At 39.1% G+C, this 15,506-nt stretch overlaps 1 protein-coding gene across 6 annotated transcripts in view; it reads right to left on the bottom strand.

Moving 5' to 3' along the window:
- Positions 1 to 15,506, bottom strand: part of RGS7 (regulator of G protein signaling 7) — a 300,375-nt gene that overhangs the window by 139,080 nt on the left and 145,789 nt on the right. The window lies entirely within an intron of this gene.

The following is a 15,506-nucleotide window of genomic DNA, read 5'->3' as shown; positions in this document are numbered from 1 at the left end:
GAGGATTTTGTGCTTTGAATAATGTTTCTCTTCTGGTTTCACATTCTTTGGTTGTGAAGGTTGAGATAAAAGAGTGCTTACTTTTGAAGCCATCAGAAATCACTGTCATAGTAAAACTCACACTTCATTAATATTGTTATCTCTACTGAGCTTACTGAGAAAGAAAAAAGAAACCCTAAAAACAACTGTTTGGATTTCCTCTTCAGGCAAGAGAGGCTCTGTGTTTACATTTAGGATAAACTTCCTAGAAACACAAGATTGATCGCCAGCAATTGCTGCTTCCCCTCCTTGAATATTTAATGTAGTATGATGCAACACACACATGCACATAAAACATGCATGTGCGTACACTCTCACACACATGCATACGAGCCCCAAAACATGCATGCACCTGTGCACACACACACATAAAAAGTAATGTAACAGCATAGCTTTCTGCCCACTTAGTGAATTCCACCGCACCTTTCTTTCAATCTAGTTAGTACACTCCCTTTTGCTTTTGAAAAATTTGCACAGTTTAAGGGGCTGCGCTCCACACAGTCTAATGTGGAACTAAGTTCTGAGTAACATTTATTCAAATCATAGCCTCAGACTTTACTTATGCACGTCTAAACCTGTGGCATGCATATAAAGCAAACACACACATGTTTTAGTATGGAATTCAACATCCATTCATTTGCTTACTTATTTCCAAAAAAGTTACGATCACCAACTCAAGGCTAACCTCACCACTGGGCATTATAGATATGAAAATAAATATAATGTGGTTTCTGCCCTCAAAAATTCAGCTGATATTGAAAACAATGGTAAAAGTGAGTAAGGTTTATAATTTAGTTAATAGTGTTGGACAATGTTAATTTTCCATTTTTGATAATCATGCTCTCTGTCTCTCTCTCTCTCTCTCTCTCTCTATATATATATATATATATATATATATATATAATTATGTAATATGTTAACATTAAGGAAAGTTGTGTTACAGGCATATGAGAATTCTTATATATTTTTGCATCTTTTCTAAAAGTCTAAAAATTATTTCAAAATAAAAATTTAAAAATCACAGTCTACTTCCAGTCAAGATGGCAGTGCAGGCAGACATGGCTCACCTCTTTGCACAACCACATCAAAATTACAACTAAAATATAGAACAATCATCATTCAGAATTATCAGAAATCAAGCTGAATGGAAGTCTGAGATAAAGAGAGAATCTTAGAAACGGCAAGACAAAAGAAGTTAGTTACCTACAGAGGAGTTTGCATAAGATTGTCAGCTGACTTCTCAAAAGAAACTTTGCAGGCTAGAAGAGATGGGCAAGAAATATTCAAAATCATGACAAAGCTGTCATTTGGAATTGAAGGACAGATAAAGAGTTTCCCAGACAAGAAAAAAACTAAAGGAGTTCATCATCACCAAACCATTATTATATGAAAGATTAAAGGGACTCATTTAAGAAAAAGAAAATCAAAAAGTGAAAAATAAATGGCAAAAGTACATACCTATCAACAATTGAATCTTATAAACAAACTAAGCAAACAAGATGAACAGAAACAGAACCATGGATACAGAGAGCATTTTGATGGTTTCCAGATGGGAAGGGGGTGTCGGGGGATGGGTGAAGAAGTGAGGGGATTAAAAGTACAGATAGGTAGTTACAGGAAACAGAGTGGCTAAAAAACTTATACGCATGACCCATGGACATGAACAATGGTGGGGGGACTGCCTGAGGGAGTGGGGGGTGCTGGGTGGAGGGGGGCAAAAGGGAAAAATCAGGACCACTGTAATAGCACAGTCAATAAAATATAATTTAAAAAAACACAGTCTAATATTTATATCAATTAATAACCCATCACATTCTCATCAACACAACTTCTGAACGGTGTTCAACTACTATCGTGTTTAGTAGCATGAAAGATAACTGCGGATGTGGAAAGAATAGGTTTTAGAGGACAACAGGGCTGCATTTGACCCTCAGCTCTTCTCATTATCGGCCATGTTACTTTGAGCAAGTTACGTAACCTCGCTAAGGCTGTCTCCTCGTCTGTAAAATGGTGACAATAATATTTGCAATAATTCCTTCACAGTGTTTATGAGGTTGGGTCGGGGCTGGGATGTGCTAAACAATTTTAAGGTTAAACCATGTACATACAGCACAGTCCATAGACTAAGATAAAGAGTACTGAACTTAAACATCCATGCACACTCAGGGAGGCTTAGTCTGCATGCCACAAGTTGCTTTTTCACGTGCATGAAGCACTGTTAGCCACATTCTCCTGCCCCTTTCTGCCTCTCCAGGGGAGCTGGGCTGACTTCTTCAGTAGAAAAGTTGGGAATAAGAAACTGGCCTGCGGGGCCCACCCCTTGTCCATTGGGGAGCCCACACCCAACTCTGATGATACGGAGAAGCCTGCTCTAGTGAGTGAGTGAGTCTGTTCAGAATTGGGTTTCAGGATTAGAGCTTAGTGAACACTCTTTGGTAATAGCTTTATCAGTAATCAAGGTGATACTGTGACCTCCATTTGCTTGACAGTTGGTTGTGATTCTCAAATGATTCAGAATTCTGGTAGAAAAGAAAGGTTGAGGGGTGTGTGTGTGTATTTTAATCGAGCCATTGAAAGACCTGAACAGTAACCAAATACCACATTTCTTTTCATGTAATAAAGATATCTCATCTAAGTATAGAAATATGAAAAAGATACATTCTTATGCCTTTTTATTTTTGTCACTGTTTGCCCTTCATTCACCTGACACAGTGTGTTTAGAAATGAAGAAAGAGCTTCTCTCCCTTGCCCAGTATCAGCCTGTAAAACCTCGTATTATCAGTTTAAAGGTTTAAACGGGGCTGGATTAGACAGACATGGAAACCTCTCTAGCTCCTACTTTAATCACTTGAGCACCCAGGATGGTGGGACAATCACCTCCGGTCAGGGGCGGAATTAAGATGGGTCATTATAAGTACAGGTATTTTCTCTGCAAAGTCACACCGCGTCTCCGTTCATTGGATCCCAAAGAAGCAAGATCAGGAATCTTGGAATTGAAAGTGACCTCTGTGGCTGTTTTTAAAATCTTCAATTTTTCAGGGACATAATTTTCGCAATAGAAAAAAAAAAATAAGCCCCATGTAAAAACAGGATTTGCGTTCTCTACTGAAAATGTGATCATAAAAATGTATTCAACTATTTGTAATCTTTATTCAGATGTGATTTAACCATGAGCTGTGTCACAGCCTAAAATGAGCAAAACGATGAACAAAATGACAAAAGAAAACAAAAGCAGAGGCAAAGGAAGATAAAAGAAATCTAGTTTCTAAAAGCTGAAATCAGTCACAAAGTCCACATATAAAAATATATCTACCGTATTTATTGAAGTTCCCTTAAGCATGGACTCAGACTCTATTTTTCTATTACGCCTGGTATTTATGCACTTCATTACCTGCTTTCTCATGATTAGCAACAGAAAATGAGATGAGGAAAATGTCAAAAACAGACAAATAGAGGAAGTTATGCAACAAGAGGGATGAGAGGCTATAAAAAGGAACTACAACAAATGTTCAAAGTCTTTGGGACAATTTAAGGCTGAAAGACTCAGTATCTCAAAGCATCTCAAAAGGAGGGATATAAAAATTATCTATTTACCTATCTGTCTGTGTATCTGTCTATCACCTGCGTTGATAAGGGTGCCACTGAGTTGTAAAGGGTTAGCATGTGTTTTAACCCACCTAAGCCTGCTTCTGACTGAGGGTGAGGAAGTTTTGAACCCGAAATAACAGAACACTGGACTGTGAACAGGAGAGCTGGGTATGCCTTCAGTGACCAAGGCTTTCTTTGAGTCTTATTGCCTTTACCCTTCAAATTAGAAGCAGGTGATCTGTAAGATTTCTTCTGTCTACAAAATGATTTGTCTGGAAATAATCATCAATGTTTAGAACTGGGTAAGTCTCATCACTTAACTCAAAGAGCCAATTCCCAATCAGAGACAAATAGATGAGCCTATAAAATTGAGCAGGACCTTTACAAATGTATTTGCTTCGAATTTTCAGCACACTTTAACATCAGTGCAAACAGTAGACTAAAACAAGTAAGTTACTTTATTAGTCTAAGACTAAGTATTTTTCACCTGTAAGATAAAGATAGTAATCATGTACATCTTATTACAGGTGATAATTAAGAAACAATGCTAATTGAATGTTTACCATAATGCTGTCATCATCATCATCATCATCATCATGTTTCTTCCTTTATTGCTGTACTAAAGAGCCACGGACTCTTTCTTTTATGATCCAGTTGGCAAAGACAGCTGGGGTCAAATGCCAAGCAATTTGCTGAAGCAATGAACTATCAATAACAAAGTAGACAGAGATACCTGTGGACAAGCTCTCTCTTGGACTTATAAGAGACTGAGTTTGTGTTGTTCTCTAAAAGATAGGGGATTTGGTTAGAGGAAACATCAGAAAGAACTTTTGCATATAAGGAAGGACTAAGCAAACTATGAAAAAATAACATTTAAGATTGCATCCATTTTTGACAAAATGAAAATGTCTCTGCTGTCATATTTTCTTGATGAATTTGCCTCTTGGAGTTCATTAGCAGATCAAAATATTGAGCTGAACTGAGATGAAATACTCTTTGCCAAGGTAATCTTTTATCTATGCAAACTAATTCTCTATTTTCTGAAAAGAGTAAAACAATTGTCTCTTACAAAGTAATTTTTGAGACTATCTATGGCTCAATTTGTTTAAAACATTTTTATACCTCTATTATGAAATCCTTCATATTGCAGTGACTATTACTATTTTATGAACATCTGCTTTTCCTCAGATGTGAACTTCTTGAGGGATGGAGCCTCATCCTGCCCGTTCTTGCACTGCTAATATAGAAACTGCTGGCCCATAAGGGAGTCTCCAGAAAAAAAGGGAGAAACAGTGAATTTTAATTTATGGCACATGTTTTGTTTTTCTGAGCCATCCAAAGCAAAAATTCAAGTTAAATTGATTTAAATTTTCATCTTCAGATGTTTGAAATGCTTTTTATCTAACATTTGGTGAATAAATGGGCTCAGTCAAAAATGGTGGAACAGAAGAGCTTAATGTACTGTAAGCTAAAACATTCTTAGGATTTCTTTGTCATTTAATGCAGAGATTCCTCTGCTTGTTTATTAGAGGATTTTTTTCCTTTCAAAACATGAGAGTAAATTAGTGTCTGTTTACGAAGCTTTCTTTCTGCTTGTAGATGGTGATGCTCAAGTTCATGGTCATGTGTAATCTCTCAAGATGAAAGACTCTATTGAACTTCAACACATGGCTCTTTTTCCAAAAATTCATAATTAGCCTTTTCATTGAAATAGTTTCGATGTCACTTCAGTGCTTGTGATATATTTCAAATACGGCTGAGGTTAAACAGTCTCCTCCCTCACACTCAGGGGAATGAAAGAGGGTGTATTATACAGCTTCGTCTTTGAGGAGAGTACTAATTATTCTAGAGGGGCCCGCCAGACAGGGAACTCCCACGTACTGATGAAAACAAAATCACTGCCTTGAACCCTATCTATTCCCTAATGTTCTTAAGAATGATGGGACTTCAATTAAATTTACTTGATGCCAGAAGTTTATCATAACATCAGCAATATTGAATTCATTAAGCCAATAACTTTACAGAGACACTCTGACTGTAAGTAAAACATTTGTGTCAGGTTAGTAGTTCTGTACACCGCAGGTCTCAGAAAGAAGCCAGTCAATCCAAACTTCAAAAAAAGTTTCCCAACCTCTTATAGTAATCTATCATTTAAGCACAGGCATTTAGAAATAAAAAATGAGAGACTCTATGGGTATACTGAATGAACTTTTTCCTCTGTGCATATGCTTTCAGATTATTGTGTGCAAGCATCATTTTATTTTTTTCCTTTTTATTGAATGTATTGGGGTGACATTGGTTAATAAAATTATATAGGTTTCAGGAGTATAAGTCTATGACACATCATCTGTATAATGTATTGTGTGTTCCTTCCAACACTATTTACCCCCCCCACTCTCTGCCACCTCCCCTAACCCCCCTTTTCCTCTGGTAACACCACACTGACTGTTGTCTTTGTCTCTGAGGGGTTTTTTCTCAATCCCTTCACGCTTTAACCCCAGCCCTGCAATGTCCCTCCCTCTGACAGCTGTCAGTCTGTTCTCTGTCTCCGAGTCTGTTTCTGTTTTGTCAGTGTATTTTGTTCATTAGATCCCTCATATGATGAAATTGTATGTGTGCAAGCATCATTTTAAGTGCTAGCTATGAAAATGGGAGAACTGAAAAAAATTTAAAAGTGGAAGAAATGATCATTAAAGCGCTTCTTGAATATTTTAGACAACAATTAGGTGGTGGAATGTATTACATAATTTAAAATTTGCCCATATTTCTTTTTTCTTTGAGAAGTCTTTCTTAAAAAGAACATGATTCACACTTCTGAACTCAGCAGTAAGAACAGAGAAGGGAGAGTTGGCCTCTAATGAAGGTTAAGTAAGAATGATGATTCAAATTTGCAACCCAAACTGTTTTCTGCTACAATAATTTAATTAAAGCTCCATCTAATTTATGTAATTTTCCTCCATGTTACAGTTGGTGATAATATCTTAACTCAGAATTACTCTTTTCATGTGAAAAAACCTACTGTTCTGATGAACAATTATGACTAAAAAACATAAACTTGTAGAATCTAGTCATATGTTAATCTGTCTTGGTTACCCTGAAGGTAGATTTATCTATTCAAAAGCAATAACTAATTTGGAAACATTGAGATTTTACGCATTTGAAATTTTAGAGAGGTAAGGTAAAAAACCTTTTTTCAGATCTATGGATGTTGTTTCTGTTTATTTTTAAATAAAGCATTTTTTTTTATCTATCTCAAGCAATATAACCTGTACTTTAAATAAATAAATGAAAAACTGCGCTTACTGTAGTTGCTAGAATTACTCGGGTTACAAGTGACGGAATCCCGACTTGGATTGTCGCAGACAGGAAATGTGTTGAAAGCGCTGTGGGACGATGTTCTGTTCACTCAGAGATCAGAACATGAGTGCGTCCTGGCCCAGCCGCCCTTCTGCCTCCCTGTGCCTTTCGTCCTGGCTCCTGTCCCTGTGTTTGCCTCGCTTTCCCCCTGGCCCAGAGCTTTTTCTTGGTTCTCAAAAGCACGGAGCAGGAGACAGAGCTGCCCTTACCTTCTGAGCTTTATAGTTTACGTTCCATGAACCCAAGGAGAAATTGCTTCTCCCTCTCATTCATACCTGAATTTTGGGCCAAAACTCTGCTTTATAATGTGGGGTGGGGTGGGGGACGGGTGCTGGCAGACAAAACAAAGCTGTTCACCATAGCTTTAATCATAACGGAAAACCTTTTGAAAGGCAGAGAAATCGAGTTGTATAATAGGAAAAAGTGGAAGAGAAGCACTGGAGAGGGGAGAAGAGGTGGGGGTGGTGTGGCGCTGCGAGCCAAAGGAAGACAAAAAGTGATACAGAGAAGAACCATGGAACAGACAAGCAAACCACTGGGGGAATTTTCACAGATTATAAGGGAAAAATAAGAAAAGATCATGACTAAACAAGCTCCTTTGCTAATCTGCATGTAGTTTTTGGCCATGGTGATATTTGCCCATGAAGAACAAACTGTCGAGGGTGTTACATACTGGCTGACATCTATTGCGGTCAGAGTTCAAGTAGGACACCTGTCCTACTTTAAGAGTTCAGTGTCTCTTAAAATACCAGGGAAAAGCTTCATGAGAAAAGTAAGAATAAGCTGAGCCTAGAGGGTGGGCAGTATAAAGAGATGGAAAGGCAAGGAGGATGCAGAACGTGTAATTACTACCTAAATCCGTTGCTTCATCCATAGCTTCAAGGAGGGAACGAGCAAGACTCTCGCTTAGAATGATGACCTGTATTGGAATCCTTCTCCTTCTGCCCCTGCATCCAAACTCCCATAACGTCTCTGAAGGCTGCCCCGTTCACTGATTGATTCTCAAGACCATTTCTACCTTAATTATCAACTTAGTTCATGTATAGCCTGCTTGATATTCTCTCTGTGCTGGGCTCCTATGTGCACCTGAATCCATCCCCTCCGTTGGTGAATCCCAGAATCAACTCGGGAACAAGTCTGAGTGTTCCACCCCTTGTTTAGAATTTTGATTGACCAGAGGACCCCACGAAGTCTCTGAAGTTAAATGACATTCAAATTTCACCACAGTAAGACCCTCCCCAAACAATCACTCCATCCTTATAACTTGCCACTCTTGTTGCTACAGATCATGATCCAAATTCCCAGTGCTCACTCACTGCCTCGTCTTCCTGCATTCTGTTCCTTCTGGGCGGTGTCCCTCCCTCCTCTTCCACCTCCACCTGGGGAACATCAAGCCTATGCTCTTACTAAAGTCCTTCCTAATCTCTCCCCAACCTCTCTCATCCCAAATGAGTATCGTCATAGCTCCCTTTGAACTTGAGTTATAATTTTTTAAAAATATTTACTCCTACCTTACTTTACACCACCTATGTAAGTTAATTTTATACCTGTTTATCATTCACTGTAGATTATAAATGTCTTGATGGTGAGATATTTGTTATTTACTATCCTGGGGCATGAGGAATTGGTGGTGGAAGGCTTCTATTTTTCAATTTATATATTTTCATGCTGTTTTTATGTGTGTGTGTTTATCCATGAGCATGATTTACTTTTATAATTATGTTTTATTAAAAATTTGGATTATTTGAGGATTCTCACTTTAAGAGGATTAAAGTCTTATACTTTAACTCCTTTGTTCAAACATCTGTTGCCACACCTTTTGGGGTCAAATGTCCCCAACTGTCTCTTATAATATACTTATGTAAACATTCTGTACAATTGCCAGTGGTCTTCAGTAACCAAACTGGTCCACCTAGAAATTACCGTTTTCTTTTTTTCTTCATTTTTTAAAATTCGGAGGTAAAAAACTAAACTATTTATATCATTTTCAAATTCATCATACCTCATTATAGCCCTAGTAGACATAATCAATAGTGTTATTATAAGCCCTCTCTCAGGAGAGACCAGAATCCCTGATACATAAGAAGTCTTTCTTCTGAACTTTCTCATTGATGCAGGTGCATAATGTCAGATGAGATCTTCTATTTTGGCTTCTAAAATTAACTTGAAATTCAGTAATCTCCAGGGTTCAGCAAAGTTGGACAGGCCATTTTTGTAAAATAAGATTGCCAATGAATACATAGAAAACAAAGTATGTAAAGACGCCTAGTGATTTGGTGAGAAAAAAGCAGAGAGTGCAGCATGTGCCCTGGATGGACTCACGCTCTGAGACTGAGCAGGAAGGACCCACCAGAGAGGCCGAGGGGCTCTCTACGGAACGTGCCGTTCTAACCCGGGCTCACGGAAGGACAGGAGCATCACAACATTACAACAGAGTATAACCGTGGCACAATGGCTTGACATTGAAGAATTACCATTTCAGTTCCTTTATTTCAATCTGAGCTGCTTTTTGTAGCCATGTGTGTGTTTGTTGGTCATAAGCTCATCCAAATCTGTGCAGCAGCCTCACAGAATCTCTGGCATCCACTTCAGTTGGCTGAGACCAGCAGACTTAACCACTGGCAGAAAGAAAGCTCTCACGTCATGGGGTTTCAGGGTTCAGAAAATGCCACATTTTGCTCAAGGCCTAGAAGACTCTATAAATACCCTACAAATTTCTCTCCTGAGAACTTTTAAAACAAAAGGTGCTTATATTAGCTTTCTGTGACTTTGCCCTTCACACTTCCCCTTTCAGCTAATGAAGCTTCACCTCTCATTAGATTGGTCCCTCTTTGCTCTCGGAGAATCATTACATTTTAAAGGCTTCTACTGTCATTTAAGAACATTCATACCTACTTCCCACAAAGGGGTCACCTGTGAAAAACATTTGAGCTCCTGGAAAAACAAATTATATCAAAATTATCAGTCATTAAATTCATCACTCGATTACAAAAAATCTGAATGGCTTCAAAAATATTTGGATAAATCTATGAATGACAGAGACATAAATGGCTACAAAGGGAAGGTGGAATTCAATCAGAAGATATTAGATAAATTACAGCTGTTACATTTAAAAGTTATTTACGTTATAATTCGGTTTTATCACAAAGTTACTGACAAACTATAAAATGCATATAAGTTTACCACCCACATATTCAGAAACACCCATTGTCTGTGACCAAAAATGTCATTCAGATAACCATACTGAAGTCAAACGTTTATGCCGAAGCAGCAAGAAAGACAATAAAAACCTGAATTTATTTTGTTCCTCCCAGCCTAATTAAAATGTTCTCGGATCACCAAGTCTACATACGTTGTACTTTTGGCTAGGGGATTAGGTGGGAAGCAGTGCAGAAATGAACCTGATGGAAGTACAATAAACATGACAATATGAATGTCATGTTTCATTTTTCAGTGAAAGATATTGTCATCTACCCATTATTTGTACTGTAATAACGTACAGAGATTCTTAGAGAAGGATTGACAAGTTCTTATTACAAGGTCTTGCATCATTATAAAAGTTTCAAAACAACTCCTTGCATAATGTAGAAACAATATTGAGAAGAGCAGAGGGCAAAAAGTCAGGCAAAACTGTCTACCACAGTTTATTTGAACACATAAAGTTCCAGAGTTAGAAAAGTGTCTAGAGAGAATACAGGTGAGTTTGCAACTCACTCCAAATCTGAAATAGTGCAATGAAGCTAAGTTTAAGACTAAACTAAGTGGCATATTAGTTAAATTGTCTTGGGGAACTCATCCATTTAAAGTCTCTGTGTCTTCATTCATTAAATGGAGATATTACCTAACTCTCGTGTCCAATGAAGACCAAATGACATATATGTATGTGACAGTCTTCCAAACACTACTAACTATTCTTATGAATATTATCTTTAAGTCGCTGAACATGTGTCCCAGAGCCTTCTTAAGTGGAGCTGAATCCTGATTTCAGAAGATCACGCATGGAGTGGTAAAGTAAAATGTAGTTAAGATAACAAGGAGCTTTTCCTTTTGATCTCACGCTATTTTTGTTTTATTTAACTTTTTGTTCTTTCTATACCCTTAGCCTGGTTAAAGCTATAAATGCGAAGTTACACTCTCTGAGTCTAATGCTATAAGGGGTTTTCAGTTACAAAAAAATAGTCAAGACCAGAAGGGAAGGTGTGTTGAGTAAGGAAATTGGAGAGATAAGTGTTCTAATTAAATTAGGAATGACCCACTTTCTGAGTTAAGGAGACCAGATGTCTGTGTTCACCCTGTGATGCACTATGTCCAACTGGGAAGCAGTGGGCAGCTCTGGGTCCACTGGCACACTGGGAGATCTAGCATCTGAACACTCTTGGCCCAGGAGACAGAGGGGGCAAGTCCTTTCCAAGGACTAAGAAAAGAGGTTTGTTCTGGGGTCGCACTGATGTGCAGGGTCACCTGTGTGGCAGTCTTCTTCGGACAAAATGACAGGACAGGCCCGATGAAGCTATGCCCTGCACAGCCTCCTTCCTCAACAGAGATCCCATAGAGAATTAAGCCCTTTAGAGACAAAGTTAGGGATTATCTTCTCAATTCTCTCAAGGAGGGTCGAGGACTAGTGGCAGTCGCAACGCACGAGAGAGAGGTTAACTTATCACATACAATGGATCCCTTAGGCAAGTAGGGCTCAATATTCTCAGAAAAATCAGGTGGAGGGTGTTGTTCCGGACATGACCTCACTGTGCGTGCATGGAGTGCTATTTTTAGAGCCACAAGCAGTAGCTCTCCTCTCCTGCCATGGAGAGGGGCCAGGAGGGCCCTGGATTAAATGTAGGCAGACAGGCTAAAAAGACATATTTTTACCAAGAAGCATTACTTAAGAAACTTACTTTCTGACAACTTCTTTTGTCCATGGAGGCTCAGAAATATCCCTAAGATTATTTTAGTGTCGTTTTACCAGGAGCGGTCAAAAGGATGACCTTCAATCACCACCTTAAGGCATGCTTAGCCTTGGTTCATCCAGCCTGCTTAGTCTGAGAGTTGATACCATGCCTGTGACTCTCATTTAAAATTTTTTCCCAAAATGATTATAACCTGAAGGTAAGGCAAAGCTCTGTAAAAGGATGAAAGCATAAACATCCCAGTGATGAAGGCCTGTCTGGCTCGGATACACATGCTAAGAATCTATGTATGTTTGGTGATCCAGCTACTTGTCTTGTGTTTCATGGTTTGCAAAGTTTTAAATTGGTTTTTACTGCTGCTGAGCCTGACCTTTTCTTCTTCTGTGTGATGTTCTTTGGTTTGCTTTCATAGATTGATTTTTTAATTTCAATTTTCTATAATTATTTTGAGATTGATGAGTAAATTTAGAAAGACATAAGAAAAAGAATGTCCCCTTTCACTGTACCTTTGCGGGTACTGCCAATTCAAGGCACCACAAGGTTAGAATGGATTTTGTTTTTCAGAAACACTTACAGCTGTATTGATCTTTTCAGCCCAATGAACAGTTAACTGTAAAAAAAAGGAAATTCAATGTGACTTTTCTGTACAAAACCACCGCCTTCTTGCTGACTCCTCTGTGAAAGAGAGCTCTCTGCACTGGACTTGTAAAATTATCCATTCATATTTATTCTGCTCTGCTCTCAAGAGAAAAGTTAGGGTGCATAGCAGACTAGTTTATACAAAATCCCTCAGCAAAGCAGGTCCAAGCCTAGACATACAAATATACGACTCCTAGTCCAGTAGAAGTTTCTTTGATATCCTCCATGACTTTGTTTTTCTGATGAAAACAAAATTTCCACGCCCAGGAAATCAGAACTCCTGGATGCCGTCTTCCTGACAACAGTTTTCAACAATTTCATGAGAAAATTCTTTTCAAAAAAGGAATATGCATTACTTACTGCCGGATGGTCTGTGTCTATGCTGTTAAACATGGATGTTAGAAGTCATTACAGACCCAGCAGCACACGCTGTGCTTGGCTTGGGAAGGTTCCACCACACTAAGGAGAAACACCAGTCTGAAACCTTAGTGTTCTGCTCCTGTCTGAAGATCATGCACTACCCTAAAAATGGCTCACACACAGTAATGTCATAACAATATGCTATTGTATTACTTATGTATATGTGTGTCTAACATAATTAAGGGATATAATCACCTTTTAACTGGTTTGAAGGAATAGTCCTTATAGTAACTATATTTCCCACCCTCCAGAGCCTGCAAGATGCGTGAGGTTTACACCTGTTAGACCTCAGAATGGAGCCAGGTTATCATAGGGTCTCATGGGCAAAAACTATTTCCTATAATCTATTAAGTGCTTTCTTGGATGTTATGCACATGTATAACACCAAGTGAGGCTAAAAATCAAGTTGTGTCCCTAGGAAAACATGATGGGATTAATTGAACGCGCATACATAATTTGCAATTATTTTTTTCCTTCATATCTACTAACTCAGCCCCTAACCACAGTCCATTCCTTCCAGTGATGTGACTAACGTGTAAATGGAAAATATGGAGGAAACAGACATAAATACGAACAGCATCCACGGCCCTGAAAGGCTGGGAAAGATCTCAGCATCCCTTACACACGTTTAAACCCTTGTTGGGTGGCGTCTTTCGTTACCCAGCACTTTATTCCTGTGAGCCAACATTCCTTATCTCAAAGTACCCGTCATGTGCCGTGTGATTCATGTGCTGTCAGGGCAACAACAAAGATATATGCCGAGCAAGGAAGCTAGAGATTAATCTCGGACAGTTCCCAGCACGACACCAAGGAAGGTAAAACATGACACAGCATAAATTATGTAACACACAGCTGTCTGAATGGAAGAAAAGACTCCAGGTGACGGGAGCGAATCAGAGTGGAGGTCCCATCAGGGGAGAAAGAGGTGGCTGGGATGGACTGGAATTTCAGTTCCACAGGAGAAAAAAAAATTTGTGCCACCTTTTATACATGTATGGATTTTTCTATGGCTCCTTTGGGGAGGGTGACTGTGAATGGCATATCCAGCACACTTTTAAAACAGGTGTGAAGTAATAGAAAATATCATCTATATTGGTCTCTGACCCTGGTTCCTGGCACAGGGCTCCTAAAACCCATGGAATTTCCTGGGTCACAGAGTGTGTTTTATTCTAATGAGGTGACTCATGGTGGGCCCTTGGTTGGGGGCTGGTTATGAGAAAGACCAAGCCATGGTTGGAAGCTTGGAATTTTAGCTCCCCCTCCATATTCCCGAGGAGGGAGAGGGCTTGAAAATCAAGTCTATTATCAGTCATGTCTAGGTGATGAAGTCTCCATAGAATCCTAATAGAGTTGGGTTCAGGGAGCCTCTAGGTTGTGAACAGATCCACATGCTGGGAGAGAGGCACATCCCAAGTCCATGGAGATGGAGCTCCTGCCCTTCAAACCCTCCCAGACCTTGCCCTATGTATCTCTTCACTGGCTGCTCATCTGTACCTTTTACCATACCGTATCTTTTATTTACATAATAAACCACTAGACATAGATGTTTCCCTGGGTCCCGTGAGCTGCTCTAGCAAATAATCAAAGCCAAGGAGGAGCGGGGTCGTGGGAACCTGTGATTTGTAGCCACAGTGGACACAGTTGCAGGTGATCTGGGGACCTACTATCTGACTGGCATCTGCGGTGGGGGGCGGTCTCAGGGGACTGGGTTTTTAATGTACAGTGTCCTCACTAACTCCAGTTAGTGTCAGAATTGAACTGTCAGAGACTCAACTGGTGTGCCAGAGATTCGCTTGGTGTGAGAAAACAAAACAAATCATGCATCAGGTTTCAAAAGTGCTGTGAGTGTTGTCAATGTGATAGTAGTGCGACAATACAGGAGAGTCACACGGCAGTGGGTACGTTTTCTACATAATTCACAATTCTACATTCCAATGGTGACTTCAACATGTACCTTGTGACATGCACGCACACACGTATACACACATGCACATGTATGTATACGTGTGTGTTTATATGAGTATATATACGTGTGTGTGTGTGTTTGTATCTCACATTCAGAAAGCTTTTATTGGATTTCTACCCAAAACATTGGATGTGACGATTCCCTGTTTAGTAGAAGAAAACTGCTGAAGAGGGAGTGCAAGATATATAACAGGAGGAGTACCGGGCATTTAGAGCCAGAAGGTCTGAGATCAAACTATGAGATAATGGGGCGGGGAGTTACTCACCCACAAAACAGAGTGAATGATAATTGCCAACTTCCCTGTCTCATGCATTTTGCAAATACCCAGTAAGATAATGCACATGAAAGTACTTTGTAAGCTCGCAAAGGCAGAGATATAAAGCAGCACTATTATCCCACCCACGCCCTTTGTGTATTTTATTAGCAGAAAGTTCTGTAGTGACTTACTCGGAGAATTCCGCAAAGCTTATTTGATATTATGGCTGCTGTTTTTGAATAGGAATATCATAACTTAACATAAGCATACAGATAAAATTATCTAGCTTGATTCTCACCATGAAAGCTACGGCGTAAGTATTATTGTTATTTTATAA

The sequence above is a fragment of the Furipterus horrens genome, unplaced genomic scaffold, assembly GCF_987537825.1.
Source record: "Furipterus horrens unplaced genomic scaffold, mFurHor1.1.pri manual_scaffold_15, whole genome shotgun sequence".
Lineage (NCBI taxonomy): Eukaryota > Metazoa > Chordata > Mammalia > Chiroptera > Furipteridae > Furipterus > Furipterus horrens.
This window is presented reverse-complemented; position numbering and strand designations above follow the sequence as displayed.